The sequence below is a fragment of the Ambystoma mexicanum genome, chromosome 1p (assembly GCF_040938575.1).
Source record: "Ambystoma mexicanum isolate Mex_15411 chromosome 1p, UKY_AmexF1_1, whole genome shotgun sequence".
NCBI lineage: Eukaryota > Metazoa > Chordata > Amphibia > Caudata > Ambystomatidae > Ambystoma > Ambystoma mexicanum.
Genome location: NC_090921.1, coordinates 1015119863 through 1015136795, shown reverse-complemented (window position 1 = coordinate 1015136795; position 16933 = coordinate 1015119863). Strand labels below are relative to the sequence as shown.

The following is a 16933-nucleotide window of genomic DNA, read 5'->3' as shown; positions in this document are numbered from 1 at the left end:
GTAATTCTCTGCTCCTTTTTTCTTACTTTCAAAGTTTCTAGCAAGGGATAGTAGTCCAAATCCGGTGTTCGAATGTTTGCAACCTTTTCCACCTGGTTCTGGTAGCTTTCTGTTAACTTTTGAATAACTTTTTAATTTAAACGTAATCGATTTGTCCCATTGTGTAATTCTAAGTATAGTGTCATATTTTCTAATGGTTTCTGGGTGGATTTCCACCACCTTAGCTGCAAGTTGTGATCGCTGTTCGATGTTCTTATGACTTTGAACTTTTCAATGAGTAACAAGTCCTTTGAGACAAACGTGTGATCAATCGTCATTCCTTTGCCATTTCGTTCCCAAGAAGGGACCAAAGCGAGCTGCTGATCACGTAAGCCATGGAGATTGTGAAGATCGAACGCTTCCATCAATTGTATCCATTTTTTTCCTCTTTTATAAGAGGGTAAGATCTTTACACTTTTTTCCCATGGGCGATCTGTTTCTTCACATATTGAGTTCAGATCTCCGGTAACAATATATATTTTCTGATTTAGGTTTGCATTTTCCAGGATCTCTTGAATTGATTGTTGGAATACCTTGTCGCTTGTTGCAGCAGGATTCCAATAGGAATTGATAAGTAGAATCATAGAAGGTTCTACCTGTTCTCTCCTTGTGTTCCCTTTCAACCATTCTATGAGAACTGCTTGGATTAAAACTGTTGACACCAATATTGATTTTAAAGTTAGTCCACTTATTGATCGAATCGCTGTCAATAAGCCGGCTGTGGGTCGACCTCTGCAGCCTTTTACGGCCGAGGTAAACGCGATCTCATAGCCATACATGCACGGATTTGTCATCAGCCAGGTCTCTTGGAGACACAAGTGTTAGGCAGAATCCTGTGCAGTTCCCTTGGGGAACAATGCAAAAAGATTAATACTACAGGAGTAAGCGGTAAACCCACTTGGTAGCAGTCTGCACCACCCAGATTTACCTGCTAGCTGTGGCTGAGTAGTCAGACCTCTCTCAAGAAGAGTAGGGCAGTATATACAGTATACACACTAGGGCTAAAAACACTGTAGAGCAAACAAACACTGACCACAGCTTTGTATAAAAAAGTATATAATTATTTATTTAAAACACACTTTAGGCAATATACTAGCACTCTAAATCAAAAGCAAGTTAAAACAGTCAGGTAAAGTATACACACCTCCCTTAATAACTATTAGACAAGTCAGAATTAAAACACCACGATTTGTTAAACAGATGTGAGAGTATAACCTGATGGCACTCCAATAGTTCAGTTAAAGGGAGAGAAAAAGGCAGAGCATAGAAATAAAACAGGTCCCAACACTTTTAGGAGTTCTCAACAAGGGAATAAAGGCAGTATAGACTGTAGAGCCAAAGTTCATAGGCCAGGCCCACTTAAAAGGGAGCAAAGCGAAATGTGCCCAGGATCACACGGTTTAAAAATGCACTAATAGTCTTTGCAGAATGCTCAAAAGAGGTTGGGGCGATTCAAGAAGGTAAAGTTAGAAGGTCTGGGGCCAACCCAGTTGGCAAGCCAATGATTTAAGGGTCACCTAGGGCAAACCGAAGAAAGGGAGGCCAGGCAGGACACAGTACCTTAAACAGAGAGGAAGCTCCAGCGGCGGCAGTTGTTCCTGGCAGTGGTTGCAGTTCGTTGTTTCGACCAGGGGAAGAGAGGATCTCTTTGAGGAGAAAACCTGGAGTCGTTGCACTGCACAGGGATGAAACCAGCCGCGGAGTTAGTCAATAAAAGGAGCGTTCCTTTTATTCGCGGTCAAAGTGGTGAAGCTGCCGAGGCAACGCAGTCCAGGGTTCCAAATCCCCCCCCCACCCCCGCCCTCTGTGGAGAAGCCCGCCAAAATAGTGGAACAAAGGGCTCGACCTTGCTCAGAGTTAGAGACGGACACAAACGCTATTTTAGAAAAGAGTTCTGGCAAAAAGACCCAACCGGGGATTTAATATTAAATAAATAAACTGGCGGTATCTTTAACATTGCACCAAAAAGTGGTGCGTTTAAAATCAATGGAAAATCCCATAGAGAAAATTCAGGTGGAATATTTTGCGTGGTAACCACTGCCACCAGCCAGAAACTCAACAAGGGGGGACTGGACAGTGCCCCCTTGAAAACAGACCCAGGGGCAATATAATTAACCCCTTCCAGTACTTCCACAATATGATGGTTTGTACGGGTTCTGTTCACAATTTAGGACTAGTAAAGTCAATGGTGACTTTACATGCTCTGGGAGACAGTAGTCAGTCCAAGGGTATGGAGTCTATATTTGGAGGTCACTATGACACCCCTGTGTTACTGCACTGAGGGTGGTGTGTAACACACACACATAAAAAATAGATGATACCCTATGGAGTAGAAAGAAAACCCCATAGCCCAAAGAGTCAAGGACACTCAAATCATGCCTAAGAGTGGGAGGAAAAGAGTCTCACTCTTAGCAGGAGAATAAAACAAACCCCAAAAATCCAGCAAAGCTGCTGGGGGACTCACTAGGTTTGGGAAATTAGCCTTATAAGAGAATTCTCCCTAACAACAAGATATAATGGTCTCCAAGATTCACATCCGAAGTCCCTGTAAGATGACCAATGCCCCAAGTGTTCCAGGAGCCCATCACTATTTGATTAACCCGCCTCAAATGGATCCTGTTGGTGTTTACCGTCTGGTTGAGGCTTTCCCCATCCTGTATTAATGGCTAAGTCGATGGGTTCTTTTGATGATCCTTTGAGACCCAAGTACACTTTCTTGGGTTCGTCCCTCGAATATTTGAGTCCGGTCCCCATCTTTTGGAAAATGTGGCTTGCTTAGCTCTTGCTTTCTCATCGCCTTCTAGTGCCAACCTTCTACCTGGGTTGGGACCTTTAGGCTGTCTGTTGTACTTGGTGTGTATACTCTCGTTTTCTTGTGTTCACACAGCATCTTTGTTTGTCCTCCTCCCCTACTTCGTAGTCCTTTCCTTTCTGGCGTCTCTCTGTTATTTCTTTAACATTGTTTCTTTCTTTATTTACATTTCTCACTGGGCTAGTTGCCCCGACGTGGTCTTTTCTTGGGGGTTTAGGACTATGTCTTCTTAATGAAGATGTAGAGGGGTGCCGATGTAAGTTCCAGTCGGTTTTCGACCGCCCGTTTCCATTTTCAATTCCTGCCTTGTCATTAAGTCTATTAGGTCGAAAAACCTAATTTTTAAAAAGCTGCTTCGGTGTGGCCACCAGGGGGCGTGCGGATGAGATCCTCTCCTGCGTGAGCTCCCGTCCCGAGGTCCCGAAAAACGACGGAATGAGCCCCTGTTTTTTGACCTCCCCCATGCGCCCCCCCCCCCCCAACCCCGCTTTGGGTGGAAATTCGAGACAAAGGTCTGTGAAGGTACTCGCCACGTATGGAAGAAATCCCGGGCGAAAACGTTCCCGGCTTCCACCAAATATTGTCGTGAAACTGTGGAGGTGAAAACGAAACTAGAATCGGCCTCGACTCTACCCGGAACTCTTGGCCTGCTGAGAGCAACACCCAGTGGAGCGCACACTGGAGGCTGGGCCCCCGCGTCCACACAATGCCACTCCTGGATGGGTGGATCTGGTGGAGCAGATGGTAGACCGCAATAGTGGAGAAAAGGAGCGGGGAGAACTTTGGAAGCGGTCCGACGCCGGGCACCCTGAGAAGAAAACCGGCATGGGCCCAGTGCTTCCTCTTCCGCCGAAAATGAACCTTCGCGGCGGGATCAGGTCGCCTCCCCCTAACGGACCAAGCGAGGCGGGCCCGCCACTGGGCTGGGGTGCGGCCTGAGACCTGGGACGCACGCGGCGAGGTGCTTGCGCTCCCCGCTGCCCAAGAGAAGTGTCTGCCCTTGTCCCCCCCCCCTCCGTTCACCCGCCAGAGGACAAGGACCTTACCTAGACTGTAATAACGGACGCATCTACCTCACAGAGGGAAAGGTCCCTGGAGATACTTTTAAAACGGTCTGTCTTGGGACGAAAGTAAAAGCATGAAATAAGTGACCTTGGGGCGTGTGCCTCCTCTGTGGCAACAGGCGTTCCAGCAGCGGCACTGTCCGACACGTTGGAACTACGACATCAGGCGCATGAATGCCCGACAGAAACTTGCCATACGCATACGGTTCGATACCCCGAATCGACGTCGGCTCCAAAATGGCCACATCGCCAATCACAGATACAGAAACCGCTGCCACAAAAGGAGACATAGCAGATTTACTGGCGGAAATAAGTAACATGGGAGCCAATATAGGAGGAAAGAATGATAAACTTACACAGCGCCGTGACAACATAGAGGATAGGGTTGAAGGTGTCAAACAACCAGGCCTCAATCTATGTCTTGGAAACACAGCTGGCCCACAGAATAACTGAGCTCGAACAAAGAGAGCAGGAGTTTAGACTTAAGATGGACGATTTGGAGAATCGTGAAAGGAGAAACAACCTATTTTTTTTGGGATTACTGAGAAAGACGGGGAAACAGAAGAGGACCTGAAAACGGTTCACGACATCATCAAGCTCCTGGTTGCCGATGACCACATTGATGAACCCAAGACAGAGCGCATTCATTGAGCGGGAGGCCCACCTGGAGGGCCGAGATCAGTCCTGGCAAGATTTCACCATTATCAGGATAGGATGAGAGTGTTGGAAAAGGCAAGGCGTGAAAGAACCATCTCCCGAAATGGATCCCAAATAACGATATACCAGGACCTCTCCTCCCTGTCCTCGGCCCTGAGGAAAATGTGTAAACCACTCACGACATGGCTTAAATCTCGTGACACACGCTATAGATGGGGATACCCTTTTTCTCTTTCTTTCGAACATGAAGGCACAAGGATCAGGTTGAGCTCTGAGCAACAAATCAAAGCTTGCATATCTGACTTACTAGGTCCGCAGGATCGGGAGGAATCCCGTGACCATGCCCACAAGGACCGGAGGGAATGGCAGATGCAGGGCCCGAAAAGGAAGAAGGTGAAAGGCTCGAGGAAATATCGCAGGGGAAACAGCTCCCCAGAAGGGGGCAGCTGACCCTCGACAAGTATGGTACTCTGTTTGAATTGACATTTGATAAGGGGTAAACACGGGTGTTTATTGGGGTAACGTGATTGAGACCTCCACTTATCTTGCAGAAATGTGCTCCCTCTGGGGGGAGGTTACCGGGGGCTCATTAGTTATTTTGATGCTTATTTTGCAAGGGGACCGTGAGGTAACAGTCTCCACTGGTGGTTCGGTTCCGGGCTAGTGCGTTTAACTAAGCTCGATTGGACCCCACCGAACTCGGAAGGAAGGGAGGGGGGTGGGGAAGATGGACAGGGGCACGTGTCCAATCAAGGGGATATTCAAGAACTATGAACAGTACAATGGTTACGTGGTTGTTTAAACACTGAGAAAGCGGGTTGAAATGGTCAGAGTATGTATGGTCACAGATTCCGTTGTTACAATGACCGCTGAACCATATAGCAGGGGTGCCATAAGGGTGGGAACGCTGAACGTCAAAGGTCTTCATTCACCGACCAAGAGGTCACTTGTCTTTAGAGAGTCTCGCAGATCAAATATCGATATCCTTTTATTGCAGGAGACTAAATATATGAAGGGTGAGGAGAGGGCGGTCCTGGGGAGGCGATCCAGGATTGAATTCTGGGGCTCTGGACCATTAAAGAGGGGGGGAGTGGGAATAATCATTAAGAAGGGGATAGACTTCAAGACCATAAAGGTTTGGTCAGATGCAGAAGGCCGAGCCTTGCTTGTTTCAGGGACTATTGGGAATGTGTCCACTACGATCGCCACAATCTACTCCCCCAACGTAGGGCAGGTTAGATTCCTCTCCAAAACAATCCCCAAAATCATGCTAGTCAACGGGCCATATCATCCTTGGAGGAGATTTTAATACATGGGCAGATCCCACGTTAGATTGGAAACCCGATAACCCAGAAACACGTGATCAACTCGGAGGAGACCACGCCCAATTCAGGGTGATGATGGAATTGTATGCATTGACTGATGTGTGGAGACGAATGCACCCCATGGTGAGAGCTTACACCTTTTTCTCAGCCCCACACAATACTCTCACCCGCATTGACTACCTCCACCTCTCAAGAGATCTATGCGATACGGCCTCACACACAGAAATCACACCGATCACATGGTCTGACCATGACATGGTGACTGCCGATATAATATGGGAATCCCTACCAGTTAGAGGTGGAAAATGGAGATGCAACGAGACCCTATGGAAAGACCCTGTTTTTAAATCGGAGATGGAAACTGAAATTGCTGATTACTTTCGATTGAACAATACTGGGGAGGTCTCTACACAGAGTGTTTGGGATGCGGGCAAGGCGACCTGGAGGGGGGTCCTGATGAGGCAGGGAGCCAATAAAAAGAGAAAGAGAACCCTGATTGAAAATAGAATCCGTAGAGAAATCGCCCAACTAGATAATGAAGCAAAGGAAGGGGACGTAATGGACCATGAAAGTCAGTGAAGCAAGGAAAAAAAGGGAGGAACTCCGTCTCCTAGAACACGACCAAATAGATTATTTTCCTAAGACAAACATTTTATGAGAAAGGAGACAAAGCAGGCGCGTTGTTGGCGGCCAGGCTACGAGCACAGCAGTCAGAACGCAGAGTTCAGGAAATAGTTGATGGAGGACCCAACACGGTTATAAGTAGGACCACCATCCCCGAAGCCTTTGCAGACTTCTATGAAGCCCTGTGTACCCCAGAGACGGAATCGGACCCGTCTAGCATTCGATCCTATTTAGCTGATATCGATATGCCCAAACTGACATATATTGAGTCTGAGACCCTGGATGCCCCCATAACTGAGGAGGAGATTCAGGAGGCCATCAAACGACTAACACTCAGTAAATCCCCAGGCGAAGATGGGTATACTGCAGGTTTTTACAAGACATTTGCCTCACACCTCACACCCTTTCTAATGAAACTATTTAATGAGATCCTGGAGATGGGCAAACTTCCGGATTCATTTGTCAAAACACTCATAACTGTCATCCCAAAAGAAGGGAGAGATCCCAAGAAATGCGGATCATATCGTCCTATCTCCCTACTCAACTTAGATGCAAAGATATACACAAGGGTCTTGGCAGCTAGAATTGAAACTTACATGCCCCGCCTCATCCACCCTGACCAGGTGGGCTTTATACTGGGTCGCCAGGGTGCAGACACCATGCGCAAGTCCCTGCACTTGGTACATGTCTCCCACAACCTCAACACTGATCCCTCACTATTTTCCATCGATGCAGAAAAAGCATTTGATAGGGTAGATTGGGACTTTCTAATGGGAGTCATTCAAAAAATTGGGATGGGCCCCAAGCTTAGAAAGGGAATCGAGGCGGTCTGTTCGATGCCTACAGCTTCGGTATTTGTAAATGGGGTATATTCTAGGTGGTTCCAACTGAAGCAGAGTACCCGACAGGGATGCCCACTGTCGGCCATCCTGTTTGCTTTATCGCTTGAACCATTAGCACACAAGATGAGAATGGACACCAGTATAGAAGGGATGCACCTGGGACACAGTACAAGTTGGCATTGTATGCCGACATTCTCCTGCATGTGGTCAATCCTGAAAGATCCATTCCCCGAGCTATATCCCTCCTTGAAGAATATGGTCAGTTATCAGGGTTCAAGGTCAATCGGTCCAAATCCATATTGTTCCCTCTCCAGGGGCGGCAGAGGTAAACGAAACGAAATATTCCTCCCTTGGACTGACGCTTGAACATGACACCATGCGATATTTAGGGATTCGAATTACGAAACAAATACACACTTTATGAAGCGAACTTTCCACAGCGTCTTGCCAAATTCCATGCAGATCTTGCCAGGTGGGACAAATTGACAATCTCGTGGCTTGGCCGGCTTAACGCCATTAAAATGACTGTTCTCCCAAGGTTTCTCTACCCCTTTCAGATGCTTCCCATTAAAATACCAGAGCAATACTTCACCGAGGTTAGAAAAGCGACCCTGAAATTCTTTTGGCGTGGGAAAAAGGCAGGATCGCCTACAACACATTAACGTTACCCAAAGATAAAGGGGGTGTAGGCCTCCCAGACCTCAAGAAGTATTATGTTGCTGCCCAATTACGGGTGCTCGTCCCTCACTTAGTTACGTAACCAAAAATAACCACAGTAGATGGCAATGGACAACCACTATTTAGACCCAGCAACACTCTCGGAGTGGCTATGGCCCCCACGAAAGAGTGTTGAGGAGGACGAAGGAGCATCCGCTCTTTGCCACCATATGGGAAATATGGAGGGAGGGTCCAGAGATGAGAAATCACAACATGGCCGTCTCCACTGAGCCACCTATGGTCCCCGGGCATAAATAACCACATCCCCAATGTTGAAAGATTCCAGGCGTGGTATGAAGCAGGACTAGAAAGGGTGGGCCAGCTTCTCCGAAACGATTCCTTTATCACTCTCCCGGAGCTAACGGAGGCCCTAAATCTAGGCGTGCTGTCCACTTTCCACTACTTACAGATCAAAGGGGTCTCAACAAAGGCAGCATGGAAGGAAAAACTGAGTAGGGAGCTCACCCCCTTCGAAAAACTGTTGGACTCCAAGACTGACAGGAAGGGCCTGATTTCCGCCATGTACAAATTACTAGTGGAGGCAGGTAGAGGGAACACACATAACCTCAGAGCACTTTCGGGGAATGACATGGGGTCGGAAATTGAAGACGTGTTGGATAAAATGTGCGCATGGCAACACGCACTTCCATATCATGCCAATATAAACTCCATTCCATCAAACTCTTGCACCGCTGGCAGTATGACCCTTACAAACTATCCAAAATGTATCAATCATCCTCCCCATCAATGTGGACAAGTCGCAGACTATTGGCACATGTGGTGGGGATGTCCTAAGATTAAGATCTATTGGGATGAGGTCTTGGTGTGGATTAGACACCTGGACGGGATTCAAAGAACGGCGGACCCCCATCTTGTCCCGTTCGGCCTCGAGAAAATAGAGGACGAGTGGCAGAGAGTCCAAGACCTAGCTCCCCATCTGTTGCTCGCTGCTCGGGCATTACTTGCCACCAAATGGAAATTAATTCCGACCCCGACCGAGAATGAATGGATTAATATTGCAATTAACATATGTACTATGGAGAAAATTACTGCATCACTCCACGGCAGGTTAACACAGTGTGAAGTCCTGTGGGCAGATTTCCTAAGCAAATACACATCGAACAGACATCCAACCCCAAATGGAGATGAGGTTCACTGTCCATAGGGCCCGACTAGGTCCTTCTCCTCTTGGGTACCATTCCCCCTCTACCCGTTATGAGAACGCTTCTACGCTATCTCTCAGGCATCAGTAGAACCATGACAAGACACCCTCCTTATGGTGAGTCCCTGAACACACCACATCGAAACAGCTTAAGCCTGCGACAACGAGCGCATGACCATGAAAACACAACTCCTTGGTAACACGATTTCTTAGTCCGTGAAGGGTGGGGGATGAGGGGGGAGGTGTAAAAGTATAAAGAGAATGAGAAAAATGTTTTTTTTCCATTGTTATACCGTCGGATGTATAGAAATGAAACTAAGCAATGTATATTGGAATTACTTCGACCTGTGTAACGAATATGGATGCATATGTAACCTTTTCTTTTTTCTCTTTTCTCATTGAGAGAGCTGTCATGTGTTAAAACTTAATAAAATCAAATAAAAAATAAATAAAAAGCTTCTTCCTGAGTGACTTACCAAATCTTTTATTCTTGCTGAACTTATATGCAAAAAGGCACAGGCTTTTCTGCCTTCATGCATTGGTTCCACAATCGTGAAGTCTTCGGAACGAATGCCACTTAGCTTCGGGATTTGGGCACACAATTTCATAATTGAATGTCGATTCAACATCAGGTTGTCTTTTTTTTATTAATGTTCCTCAACAATTTAAATGAGTGAGTATCCAGCACTTTGGCCTTATTTTCTCCCCCTTTTTCTTGGTAAGGTATTGGAGATCGATCACCTTGTCTTTGCTGACCTACATCCTTTTCATTCCGATGTTCATGTTTTCTTTCCCTTCCTTTCTTTTAGGTCCGTACATCTGTGGACCAAATAGTCCCTCAGTGTCTTCTTGGATCCCTTCACACTTGCCCTTTTGGGGGTTCCTTCGCAACTCTGCCTCGTCTTTTTTTTCTTCTGTACTCACGAGAGCTTTCTGTGCAATTTTTGCACTCCTTCTCTACTTTTTTCACTTTGATCTCTCCTTCTCCTACTTCTGGTATAAATAGGGGATGCTGATCTATATTGGACCTTTTGATGCGAACACGCTGACCTTTGGTCCCATCTTATGATCTTTTTTCTGGTTCGCACACTCGACCCTTATCCAATGGAGATGTTGCTTTCCTTTTCTTTTAAATATTTTATTTATCATTTCACAAAAGTTATGCACATACATCTGTTATGTTCAATTTTGCAAGTATACAACATATACATGTTAACGTTCTCATAAATTCGGGTTTTCTTGATCAGCTAGCTCTGCCAAATATTGTTTATACAGCGACCATATGTTCCTGGGTTTAGAGGGGGGCATTACTGAGTCTATGTACAGTTGCTCGGTGTCGTTGATCCACATCATGTCTCTGTTCCAATCCTCCATTGTTGGAGGTTTTATGTTCTTCCATTGCATTAATATGACCCTTTTAGCTATAAGTAGGCTTAGATTCAGCAGTTTTCGCCAAGTTGGGTTAATTTTTCCAATTGCCCCCAACATACACATCTGAGATGTCCATTCCACCGGTTGGTCTGCCTTCTATCAAGAGCTCCTCAGACCAGTATTGTCTTAGTTCCACACAATCCCATAACATAGCATTTTCAGAGTTGCATCTTGGACAGGTTCCAGGTGAAGTGGGGTATATTCGCTTGAGCTTTAATGGTGTGTAGTGCGTCCTATGAACTATTTTGTAGTGAATCGGTTTGAATCTTGAATTGCAGGATATCAGTTTGGTCAATGCACAAATCTGGGACCAATCCTGGTCTTCTATTGGTTGCCCCAGGTCATGTCCCCCCCCTGTGTATATATATCCTAATCCCATGTTTATTTCAGGTTCTTCCGGGAATGTTGGGTAGATGTGCTGTGTAATGGTTGCTACTCTTTGGTATTGTTTATTCGCATTTGTGTTCCCCACTGTATCTTTAATTAATGTCCTCCCACTGGATAAAGCGCTTCTCTAAGAATAGCTGTCCCCATTGCATAATGCCTCTAGCACTCCAATGTATTACCGTTTCACTCTCTATGGAGAAGGGTGTATGGGGGTCACCCCATATCGGCATGCTCGGGTGATATAGCTTACTGACGCCAAATATGTCAGCGATTTTGGACCATGCCGTGATAGTAACCTTAGATGGGTTTATCGTGTTGTATTGTTTAGGGGTGGGCCTGGTTATCCTTTGTAGGGCCAACGTCGCCTCACGCTCCCTTGAGGAGGCGGGGGGGCAGGGTTTAGGAAGCATGTGGCCCAACCCGCTGCATGATGCGCCTGCGCTGCTAGGTAGTACAATTCCATGTCAGGAGCCATCAGTCCGTCCCTGGGGTTGGTGTCGGTCAAAACCCTCCAGCTCAGTCTAGGGTGCCCACCCCAAATAAATGTTATGCAGGCGCTATTAATTTTTGAGAACAAAGCGCGGCCCGGCCATACCGGTACCGTACTAAAGAGATAAAACAGTTTTGGCAATATTAACATTTTGATCAGTGCTAACCTCCCCATCAGTGATATGGGCAGGGCGCTCCAACGCTTCATCTTGGCACACAGTGCTTCTGCCAGCACACTATAGTTTAATGTGCGGGATAGTTGGGCGGTGCTAGCTATATGAGCGCCTAGGTAAACAATGTGTACCGGACTCCTTATAAGTCGATGTAGGTTTTGGGGTTGTATGGTGTCATCAGTGAGCGGAAATATCTCCGACTTATTGGGGTTCAGGCGTAATTCTGAGTAATCACCAAACTTTTCTACTACAGCCAGCACCTTGCCCAATGTGTGGTCGGGATTCTTTAGATATAGTAGGATGTCATCTGCATATAGCGTTATGATTTGTAGTTTGCCCTCAAGCCATATCCCGAATTTGCTATAGTGTGATCTAAGGATGTCTGCTAAGGGTCCATTTTATGAGTTTAGGGCCGAACCCGTAATTCCTCAGTACTCCCTATAGGAAGGGCCACGAGACAGTGTCAAATGCTTTCCGCATGTCGAGGGAGACGGCTATACCTTGGGTCTCGGGGGTGGGGTGGGGGGGGGGGGGGGGGGGGGGAGTGTGTCATGGTTATGATTTGATGGCATCGTCTTATATTTGTTGCTGTGGACCTGCCCGTTATAAACCCTGCCTGGTCCTCATGTATCATATGTGGCATCAATGGTGTTAGTCTGGTCGCTAGTATCTTCGCTAGGATCTTGGCATCAGTATTTATAAGGGATAACGGCCGGTATGACCCACATTCTCCTGGGCGTTTCCCTGGTTTAAGCAAGAGTGTAAACATAGCTTCTCTGGTGGTTTCGGGGAGTTCACCTATGTCTAATGCTTCCGTACAGACCGCATGTAGTCTGGGCGCTAGTAAGAGGCTAAATTCCTTATAAAACTCAGCTCCCAGACCATCCGTGCCTGGTGCTTTCCCGTTGGGAAGTGCCTTTATTGCTTCAATTATTTCAGCCTTTGTAATCGGTTCCTCCAGTGATTCCCTAGTTACATCAGCTATAAGAGTTGTTGGTATCTGGGAGAGATAATGCTCTATTTCGGCGTCTGTGATGGTACACTGAGGAGAGTATAGGTCTTTATAGAATGAGTAGAATGTTTCCTCTATATTGTTTTGATCTATGTACATTGTACCATCCGACATTTGTATGCAGGGTATAATAGTGGGACCTCTCTCCACGCACCGTTATAGCTAATAGCTTCCCCGGGCGCTCACCTTCCCCATATCTACGTGCCGCAGCAGGTCTATCGAAGTTTCTGACCTCTTGTTGTGCTGCTTCCATATATTCCTCCAATTTGGTCTCAATTTCTGAACTGAGTTGGGGTGACAGGGAGGTTGCATACTGGGATAGCAATGACGTTATTTGCGTTTCTAGTCTAGTTAGCCTAACCCTGATGTCTTTGATAATTGCACCCTCTGTGGATATTGACTGACCTCTTATGCATACTTTAAATGCTTGCCATAGTGTATCCTGTCTGACGACCGAATGTTCATTGTTGTCAAAGTATTCTTGTATATATTGTTCCATTGAGTTTTTATAAACCAGGTCTCTTAGGGCTGCAGGTTTAAATCTCCATGGTGGCCTGCCACTAACCTTGTCAGGGATTCAGTGTCAGTTGTATCGGGGAGTGATCCGAATAGGTCCTAGGGTGTATGTGGGAGTCAGTTACCCATGCCATGCTGTCTCCATCTATTAGCCATAAGTCAATTCTGGAGTGCATGTCGTGGACAGTGGAATAATATGTGTATTCTCTTCTGGTGGGATGTAATGTTCTCCAAGCATCTTTTAGGCGCAGGTCTGATGTTTGTGTGTAAGTATTGTCTGCGCTGCTTTGGTTAGTGTTCTAGTTTGTGTCGTTGTGCGATCAAGTTCTACGTCTAGAATTGTATTAAAATCCCCTCCACATAGCACCCGGGCCGTAGGGTAACTCGCCATCTTTTCAAATATTGCAGAATAGAAATTTGGATGGTCAATATTCGGACCATATATATATATATTTTTTTAACTTTATTTTAAATCAAGGCAGGATGGTAAATACATATTACAACATATTACAAGCAATGCTTTTTTCAGGCTTGTTGATCCCCAGTCCTCCCCCCCCCCCCCCCAGGCTTCCTCCCTCCCACCTCCCTCTGGCCTCTCCACCCCTCAGGTTTGGAGGCGGAATTTTTCCTCCTGGGTTACCCAGTTCGCGCCTTAGCGTCTGTGTCTTCCTCAGGGTTCTCTTGGTGTTTCAGGATCCATCGGGCCCTGATCGGTTTATAGGTCCGGGCGGGGAAGCGCTGGTCATACTCATCATACTCAAGCACTGGGCCCCAAATATTCTGGAAGCGATGGAGCGTTCCCGCCTGTGCTGCCGTCACCTTCTCCGCAATCAGGATGTCCCAGAGTTTAGACCACCATTGGGCTATTTGAGGGCCTTCTGGGGATTTCCAGGCCCTGGCCAACACCGTTTTCCCCGCCAGTAGGCAGTGTGTCAATAGTTTTGATCTGGTCCCGGAGCGCGGGTAGATCGCGGGGATCGGGGCCCCCAGCAAAACTGGTTCAGGTTCCAGAGGAATCACTGTTCCCGTGATTTGCGTGATGGTCTCCAGGCATGTCCTCCAGAACTGTCGAATCTTCGGGCAAGCCCACCACATATGGAAGAAGGAGCCTGGGTGGCCACATCCTCTCCAGCAGGCATGATCCACTTGTGGGTGCATGTGGTGAAGTCGAAGGGGCAGCACCTTGTACGCACATTCCCTATTGGTAATACAGGTGGAAGAGGTGTGTGTTCTGGTCCATATGTCCACCCAGTTTTGGTCCTCCACCGGATGACCTAGGTCCGCCTCCCACTGGGCCACACAGCGGGTCTTTGTGGACAGGAAGTCCCTTAAGAAGCGCCTATATAGGGTGGATACCCTGCCCTGGGTCGGAAGGTCCCCCAGTGTAAGTTCCAGGGCGGTGGGCGGGCGTGTTGCTGCCTGCAGAGTTTGGGGGTGTGAGCACCAGTGGCGTAGCTGGATATAAGTGAATCTGTCCCTTTCCTGGAGTTGGAACTTCTCCTTACATTGGACGAAAGTGAGGGTGTCCCTCCCATATATAGCTGGTCTATGGTCTCCAGCCCGCCCTTTATCCAGTTCCGAAAATTGCGGGAGTCCACTCCGGGTGTGAAGGATGGGTTATGGAAGACTGGGGAGCGTAGGCTCAGTCCTCTTGGCACTCGCTTTTGCTTTAGTGCCCAGTCCCAGGAGCTAAGGGTGTGTTTAGTTGATAGAAGGTCGTCTCCCCAGTGTGTTCTAAGGGGGGGGCGGGGATGTGTGGCAGAAATCGCAAGGGTAGGGGCACTTGTGATTGTTCCAGCTCTACCCATCTGGGGCGGTTTGTTATAGTTTGCCATGCCTGAATCTGTGCTAGTTGTGCTGCCACACTATAGGCCCGCAAGTCCGGAACCCCCAGACCTCCTAGCTTGGAGCCCCCCAGCATCGCTTTGAGAGGGATTCTCGCTCTTACCTTTCCAGGTGAATTTCAGCATTTTCCTTTGGATGTCCCTCAGGGTTGGTGTGGGAATCGCTACTAGGACGGAGGCGCAGGCGTATAGGAACCTCGGAAGTAGGTTCATCTTGCATGCTGTGATGCGCCCCAGCAGTGAGATCTCTTGGGTCTCCCATCGTTTCAAGTCGCCTTCCAGTTCTTTCAGTAGCCGGGGGAAGTTGGCTTTGTATGCGTCTCTTGGGTTAGCCGGGATGTGGACCCCTAGGTAGGGGATGTCCTTCACCCATGTCATCGGGCACATCGCAGTCAATGGCTCCCATTCTGCTGGGGTGAGCCCGAACCCCAAGGCCGAGAATTTGTCGAAGTTTATAGTGAAGCCTGAGACCTCACCATAGGTGGTAAGTTCTCACATCGCCTGTTTCAATGATGAGTGGGCTTCTGAGATCGTGAGTAGGACATCGTCCGCATATAGGGCGATTTTGTGTTGCGTGGAGCTGTTCTGCAGCCCTTTGATTTGGTAGTTTCCCCTAATCCTTTGGGCCAAAGGCTCCATGGTGAGTGCGAAGAGTAAGGGCGACAGCGGGCAGCCCTGCCGGGTTCCGCATGACAGGGGGATCGGAGCTGAGCTGTGTCCGTTAATTCTTAGGCTCGTACTTGGGCTATTATAGTTGGCTAGAACCATCGTCTGAAAAGTTGACCCGAAGGCCTCTAGGGTGAGTTTCATAAAGGACCAATCTACTCGATCAAATGCCTTGGCTGCGTCCAGTGCCACTAAGACCAGTTTTTGGGAGTTCCGGGAGGCAAGGTCCACCAGGTCCAAGGTTCTCTATATGTTGTCACCAGCTGACCGGTGAAGGATGAAGCCTGCTTGATCGGGGTGGATGATCTTCGGGAGGACGCAGTTCAGGTGGTTTGCCAGAATTTTTGAGTATATATTTGCATCGATGTTTAAGAGTGCAATCGGTCTGTAGGAGGTTAGACTCCTTGGGTCCTTTCCTGGTTTGGGCAGGAGGATGGTGGTCGATTCCTGCATCGGTGGGGTGACTGATCCTGTTTCTCTGAAGGAGTTGAACAGGGTCACCAGATGGGGGGGTCAGTTGTGGCCTGAATAGTTTATAGAACCTGGTCGAAAAGCCGTCTGGACCTGGGGCTCGTGTTTTAAGCGACTTAATGGCCTCCACAACCTCCTCCCCTGTAATGGGCTCCTCCAATTCGTCTCTCGTTGTATTGGCGAGAGGGGGTACCGCTGCCCTCTGCAGTTATTCCACCTGTTGCGGTCGGATTCCGAGGGGTTGCCTTCATGATTTGGGTCAGGTAGTCTGTCGCGAGCTGTCGTTTTTTGGGCTCCGAGTACCGTGTGACCCCCTTGGAATCACGCAGACCTGCGATCGTGTTGACGCGTCTCCGTTTGGCTAGTTTGGCCACCAGGAACCTGTTCGCCTTGTTGCCCTTCGTGTAATATGATTGTTTGGCTTTTGCCATCAGTAGAGCGGTTTGTTCCGCGTAGTGGGCTTCTAGCTTTTTCCTCGCTGTTCGCATAATCCGTTGCGTTTTAGGGGACCAGCCTTTTTCCTTGTGGATCGCCTCAGCCTCCCTTAGCTCGTCCTCTAGAGCTATCTGGGTCTGGCGTCTGTTCCGATGGTAGGCCGCTCCTTGAGCAATTAGGGAGCCCCTGATTACTGCCTTCATGGCATCCCAATTATTCACTAGTGAAGTGTCCGAGGCTGGGTTTTCGTCAAAGAAGTTTCTTATT

At 47.8% G+C, this 16933-nt stretch overlaps 1 protein-coding gene across 1 annotated transcript in view; it reads left to right on the top strand.

The window, feature by feature from the left end:
- Positions 1-16933, top strand: part of RANBP10 (RAN binding protein 10) — a 1189242-nt gene that overhangs the window by 648741 nt on the left and 523568 nt on the right. The gene's annotated exons all lie outside the window — the stretch shown is intronic.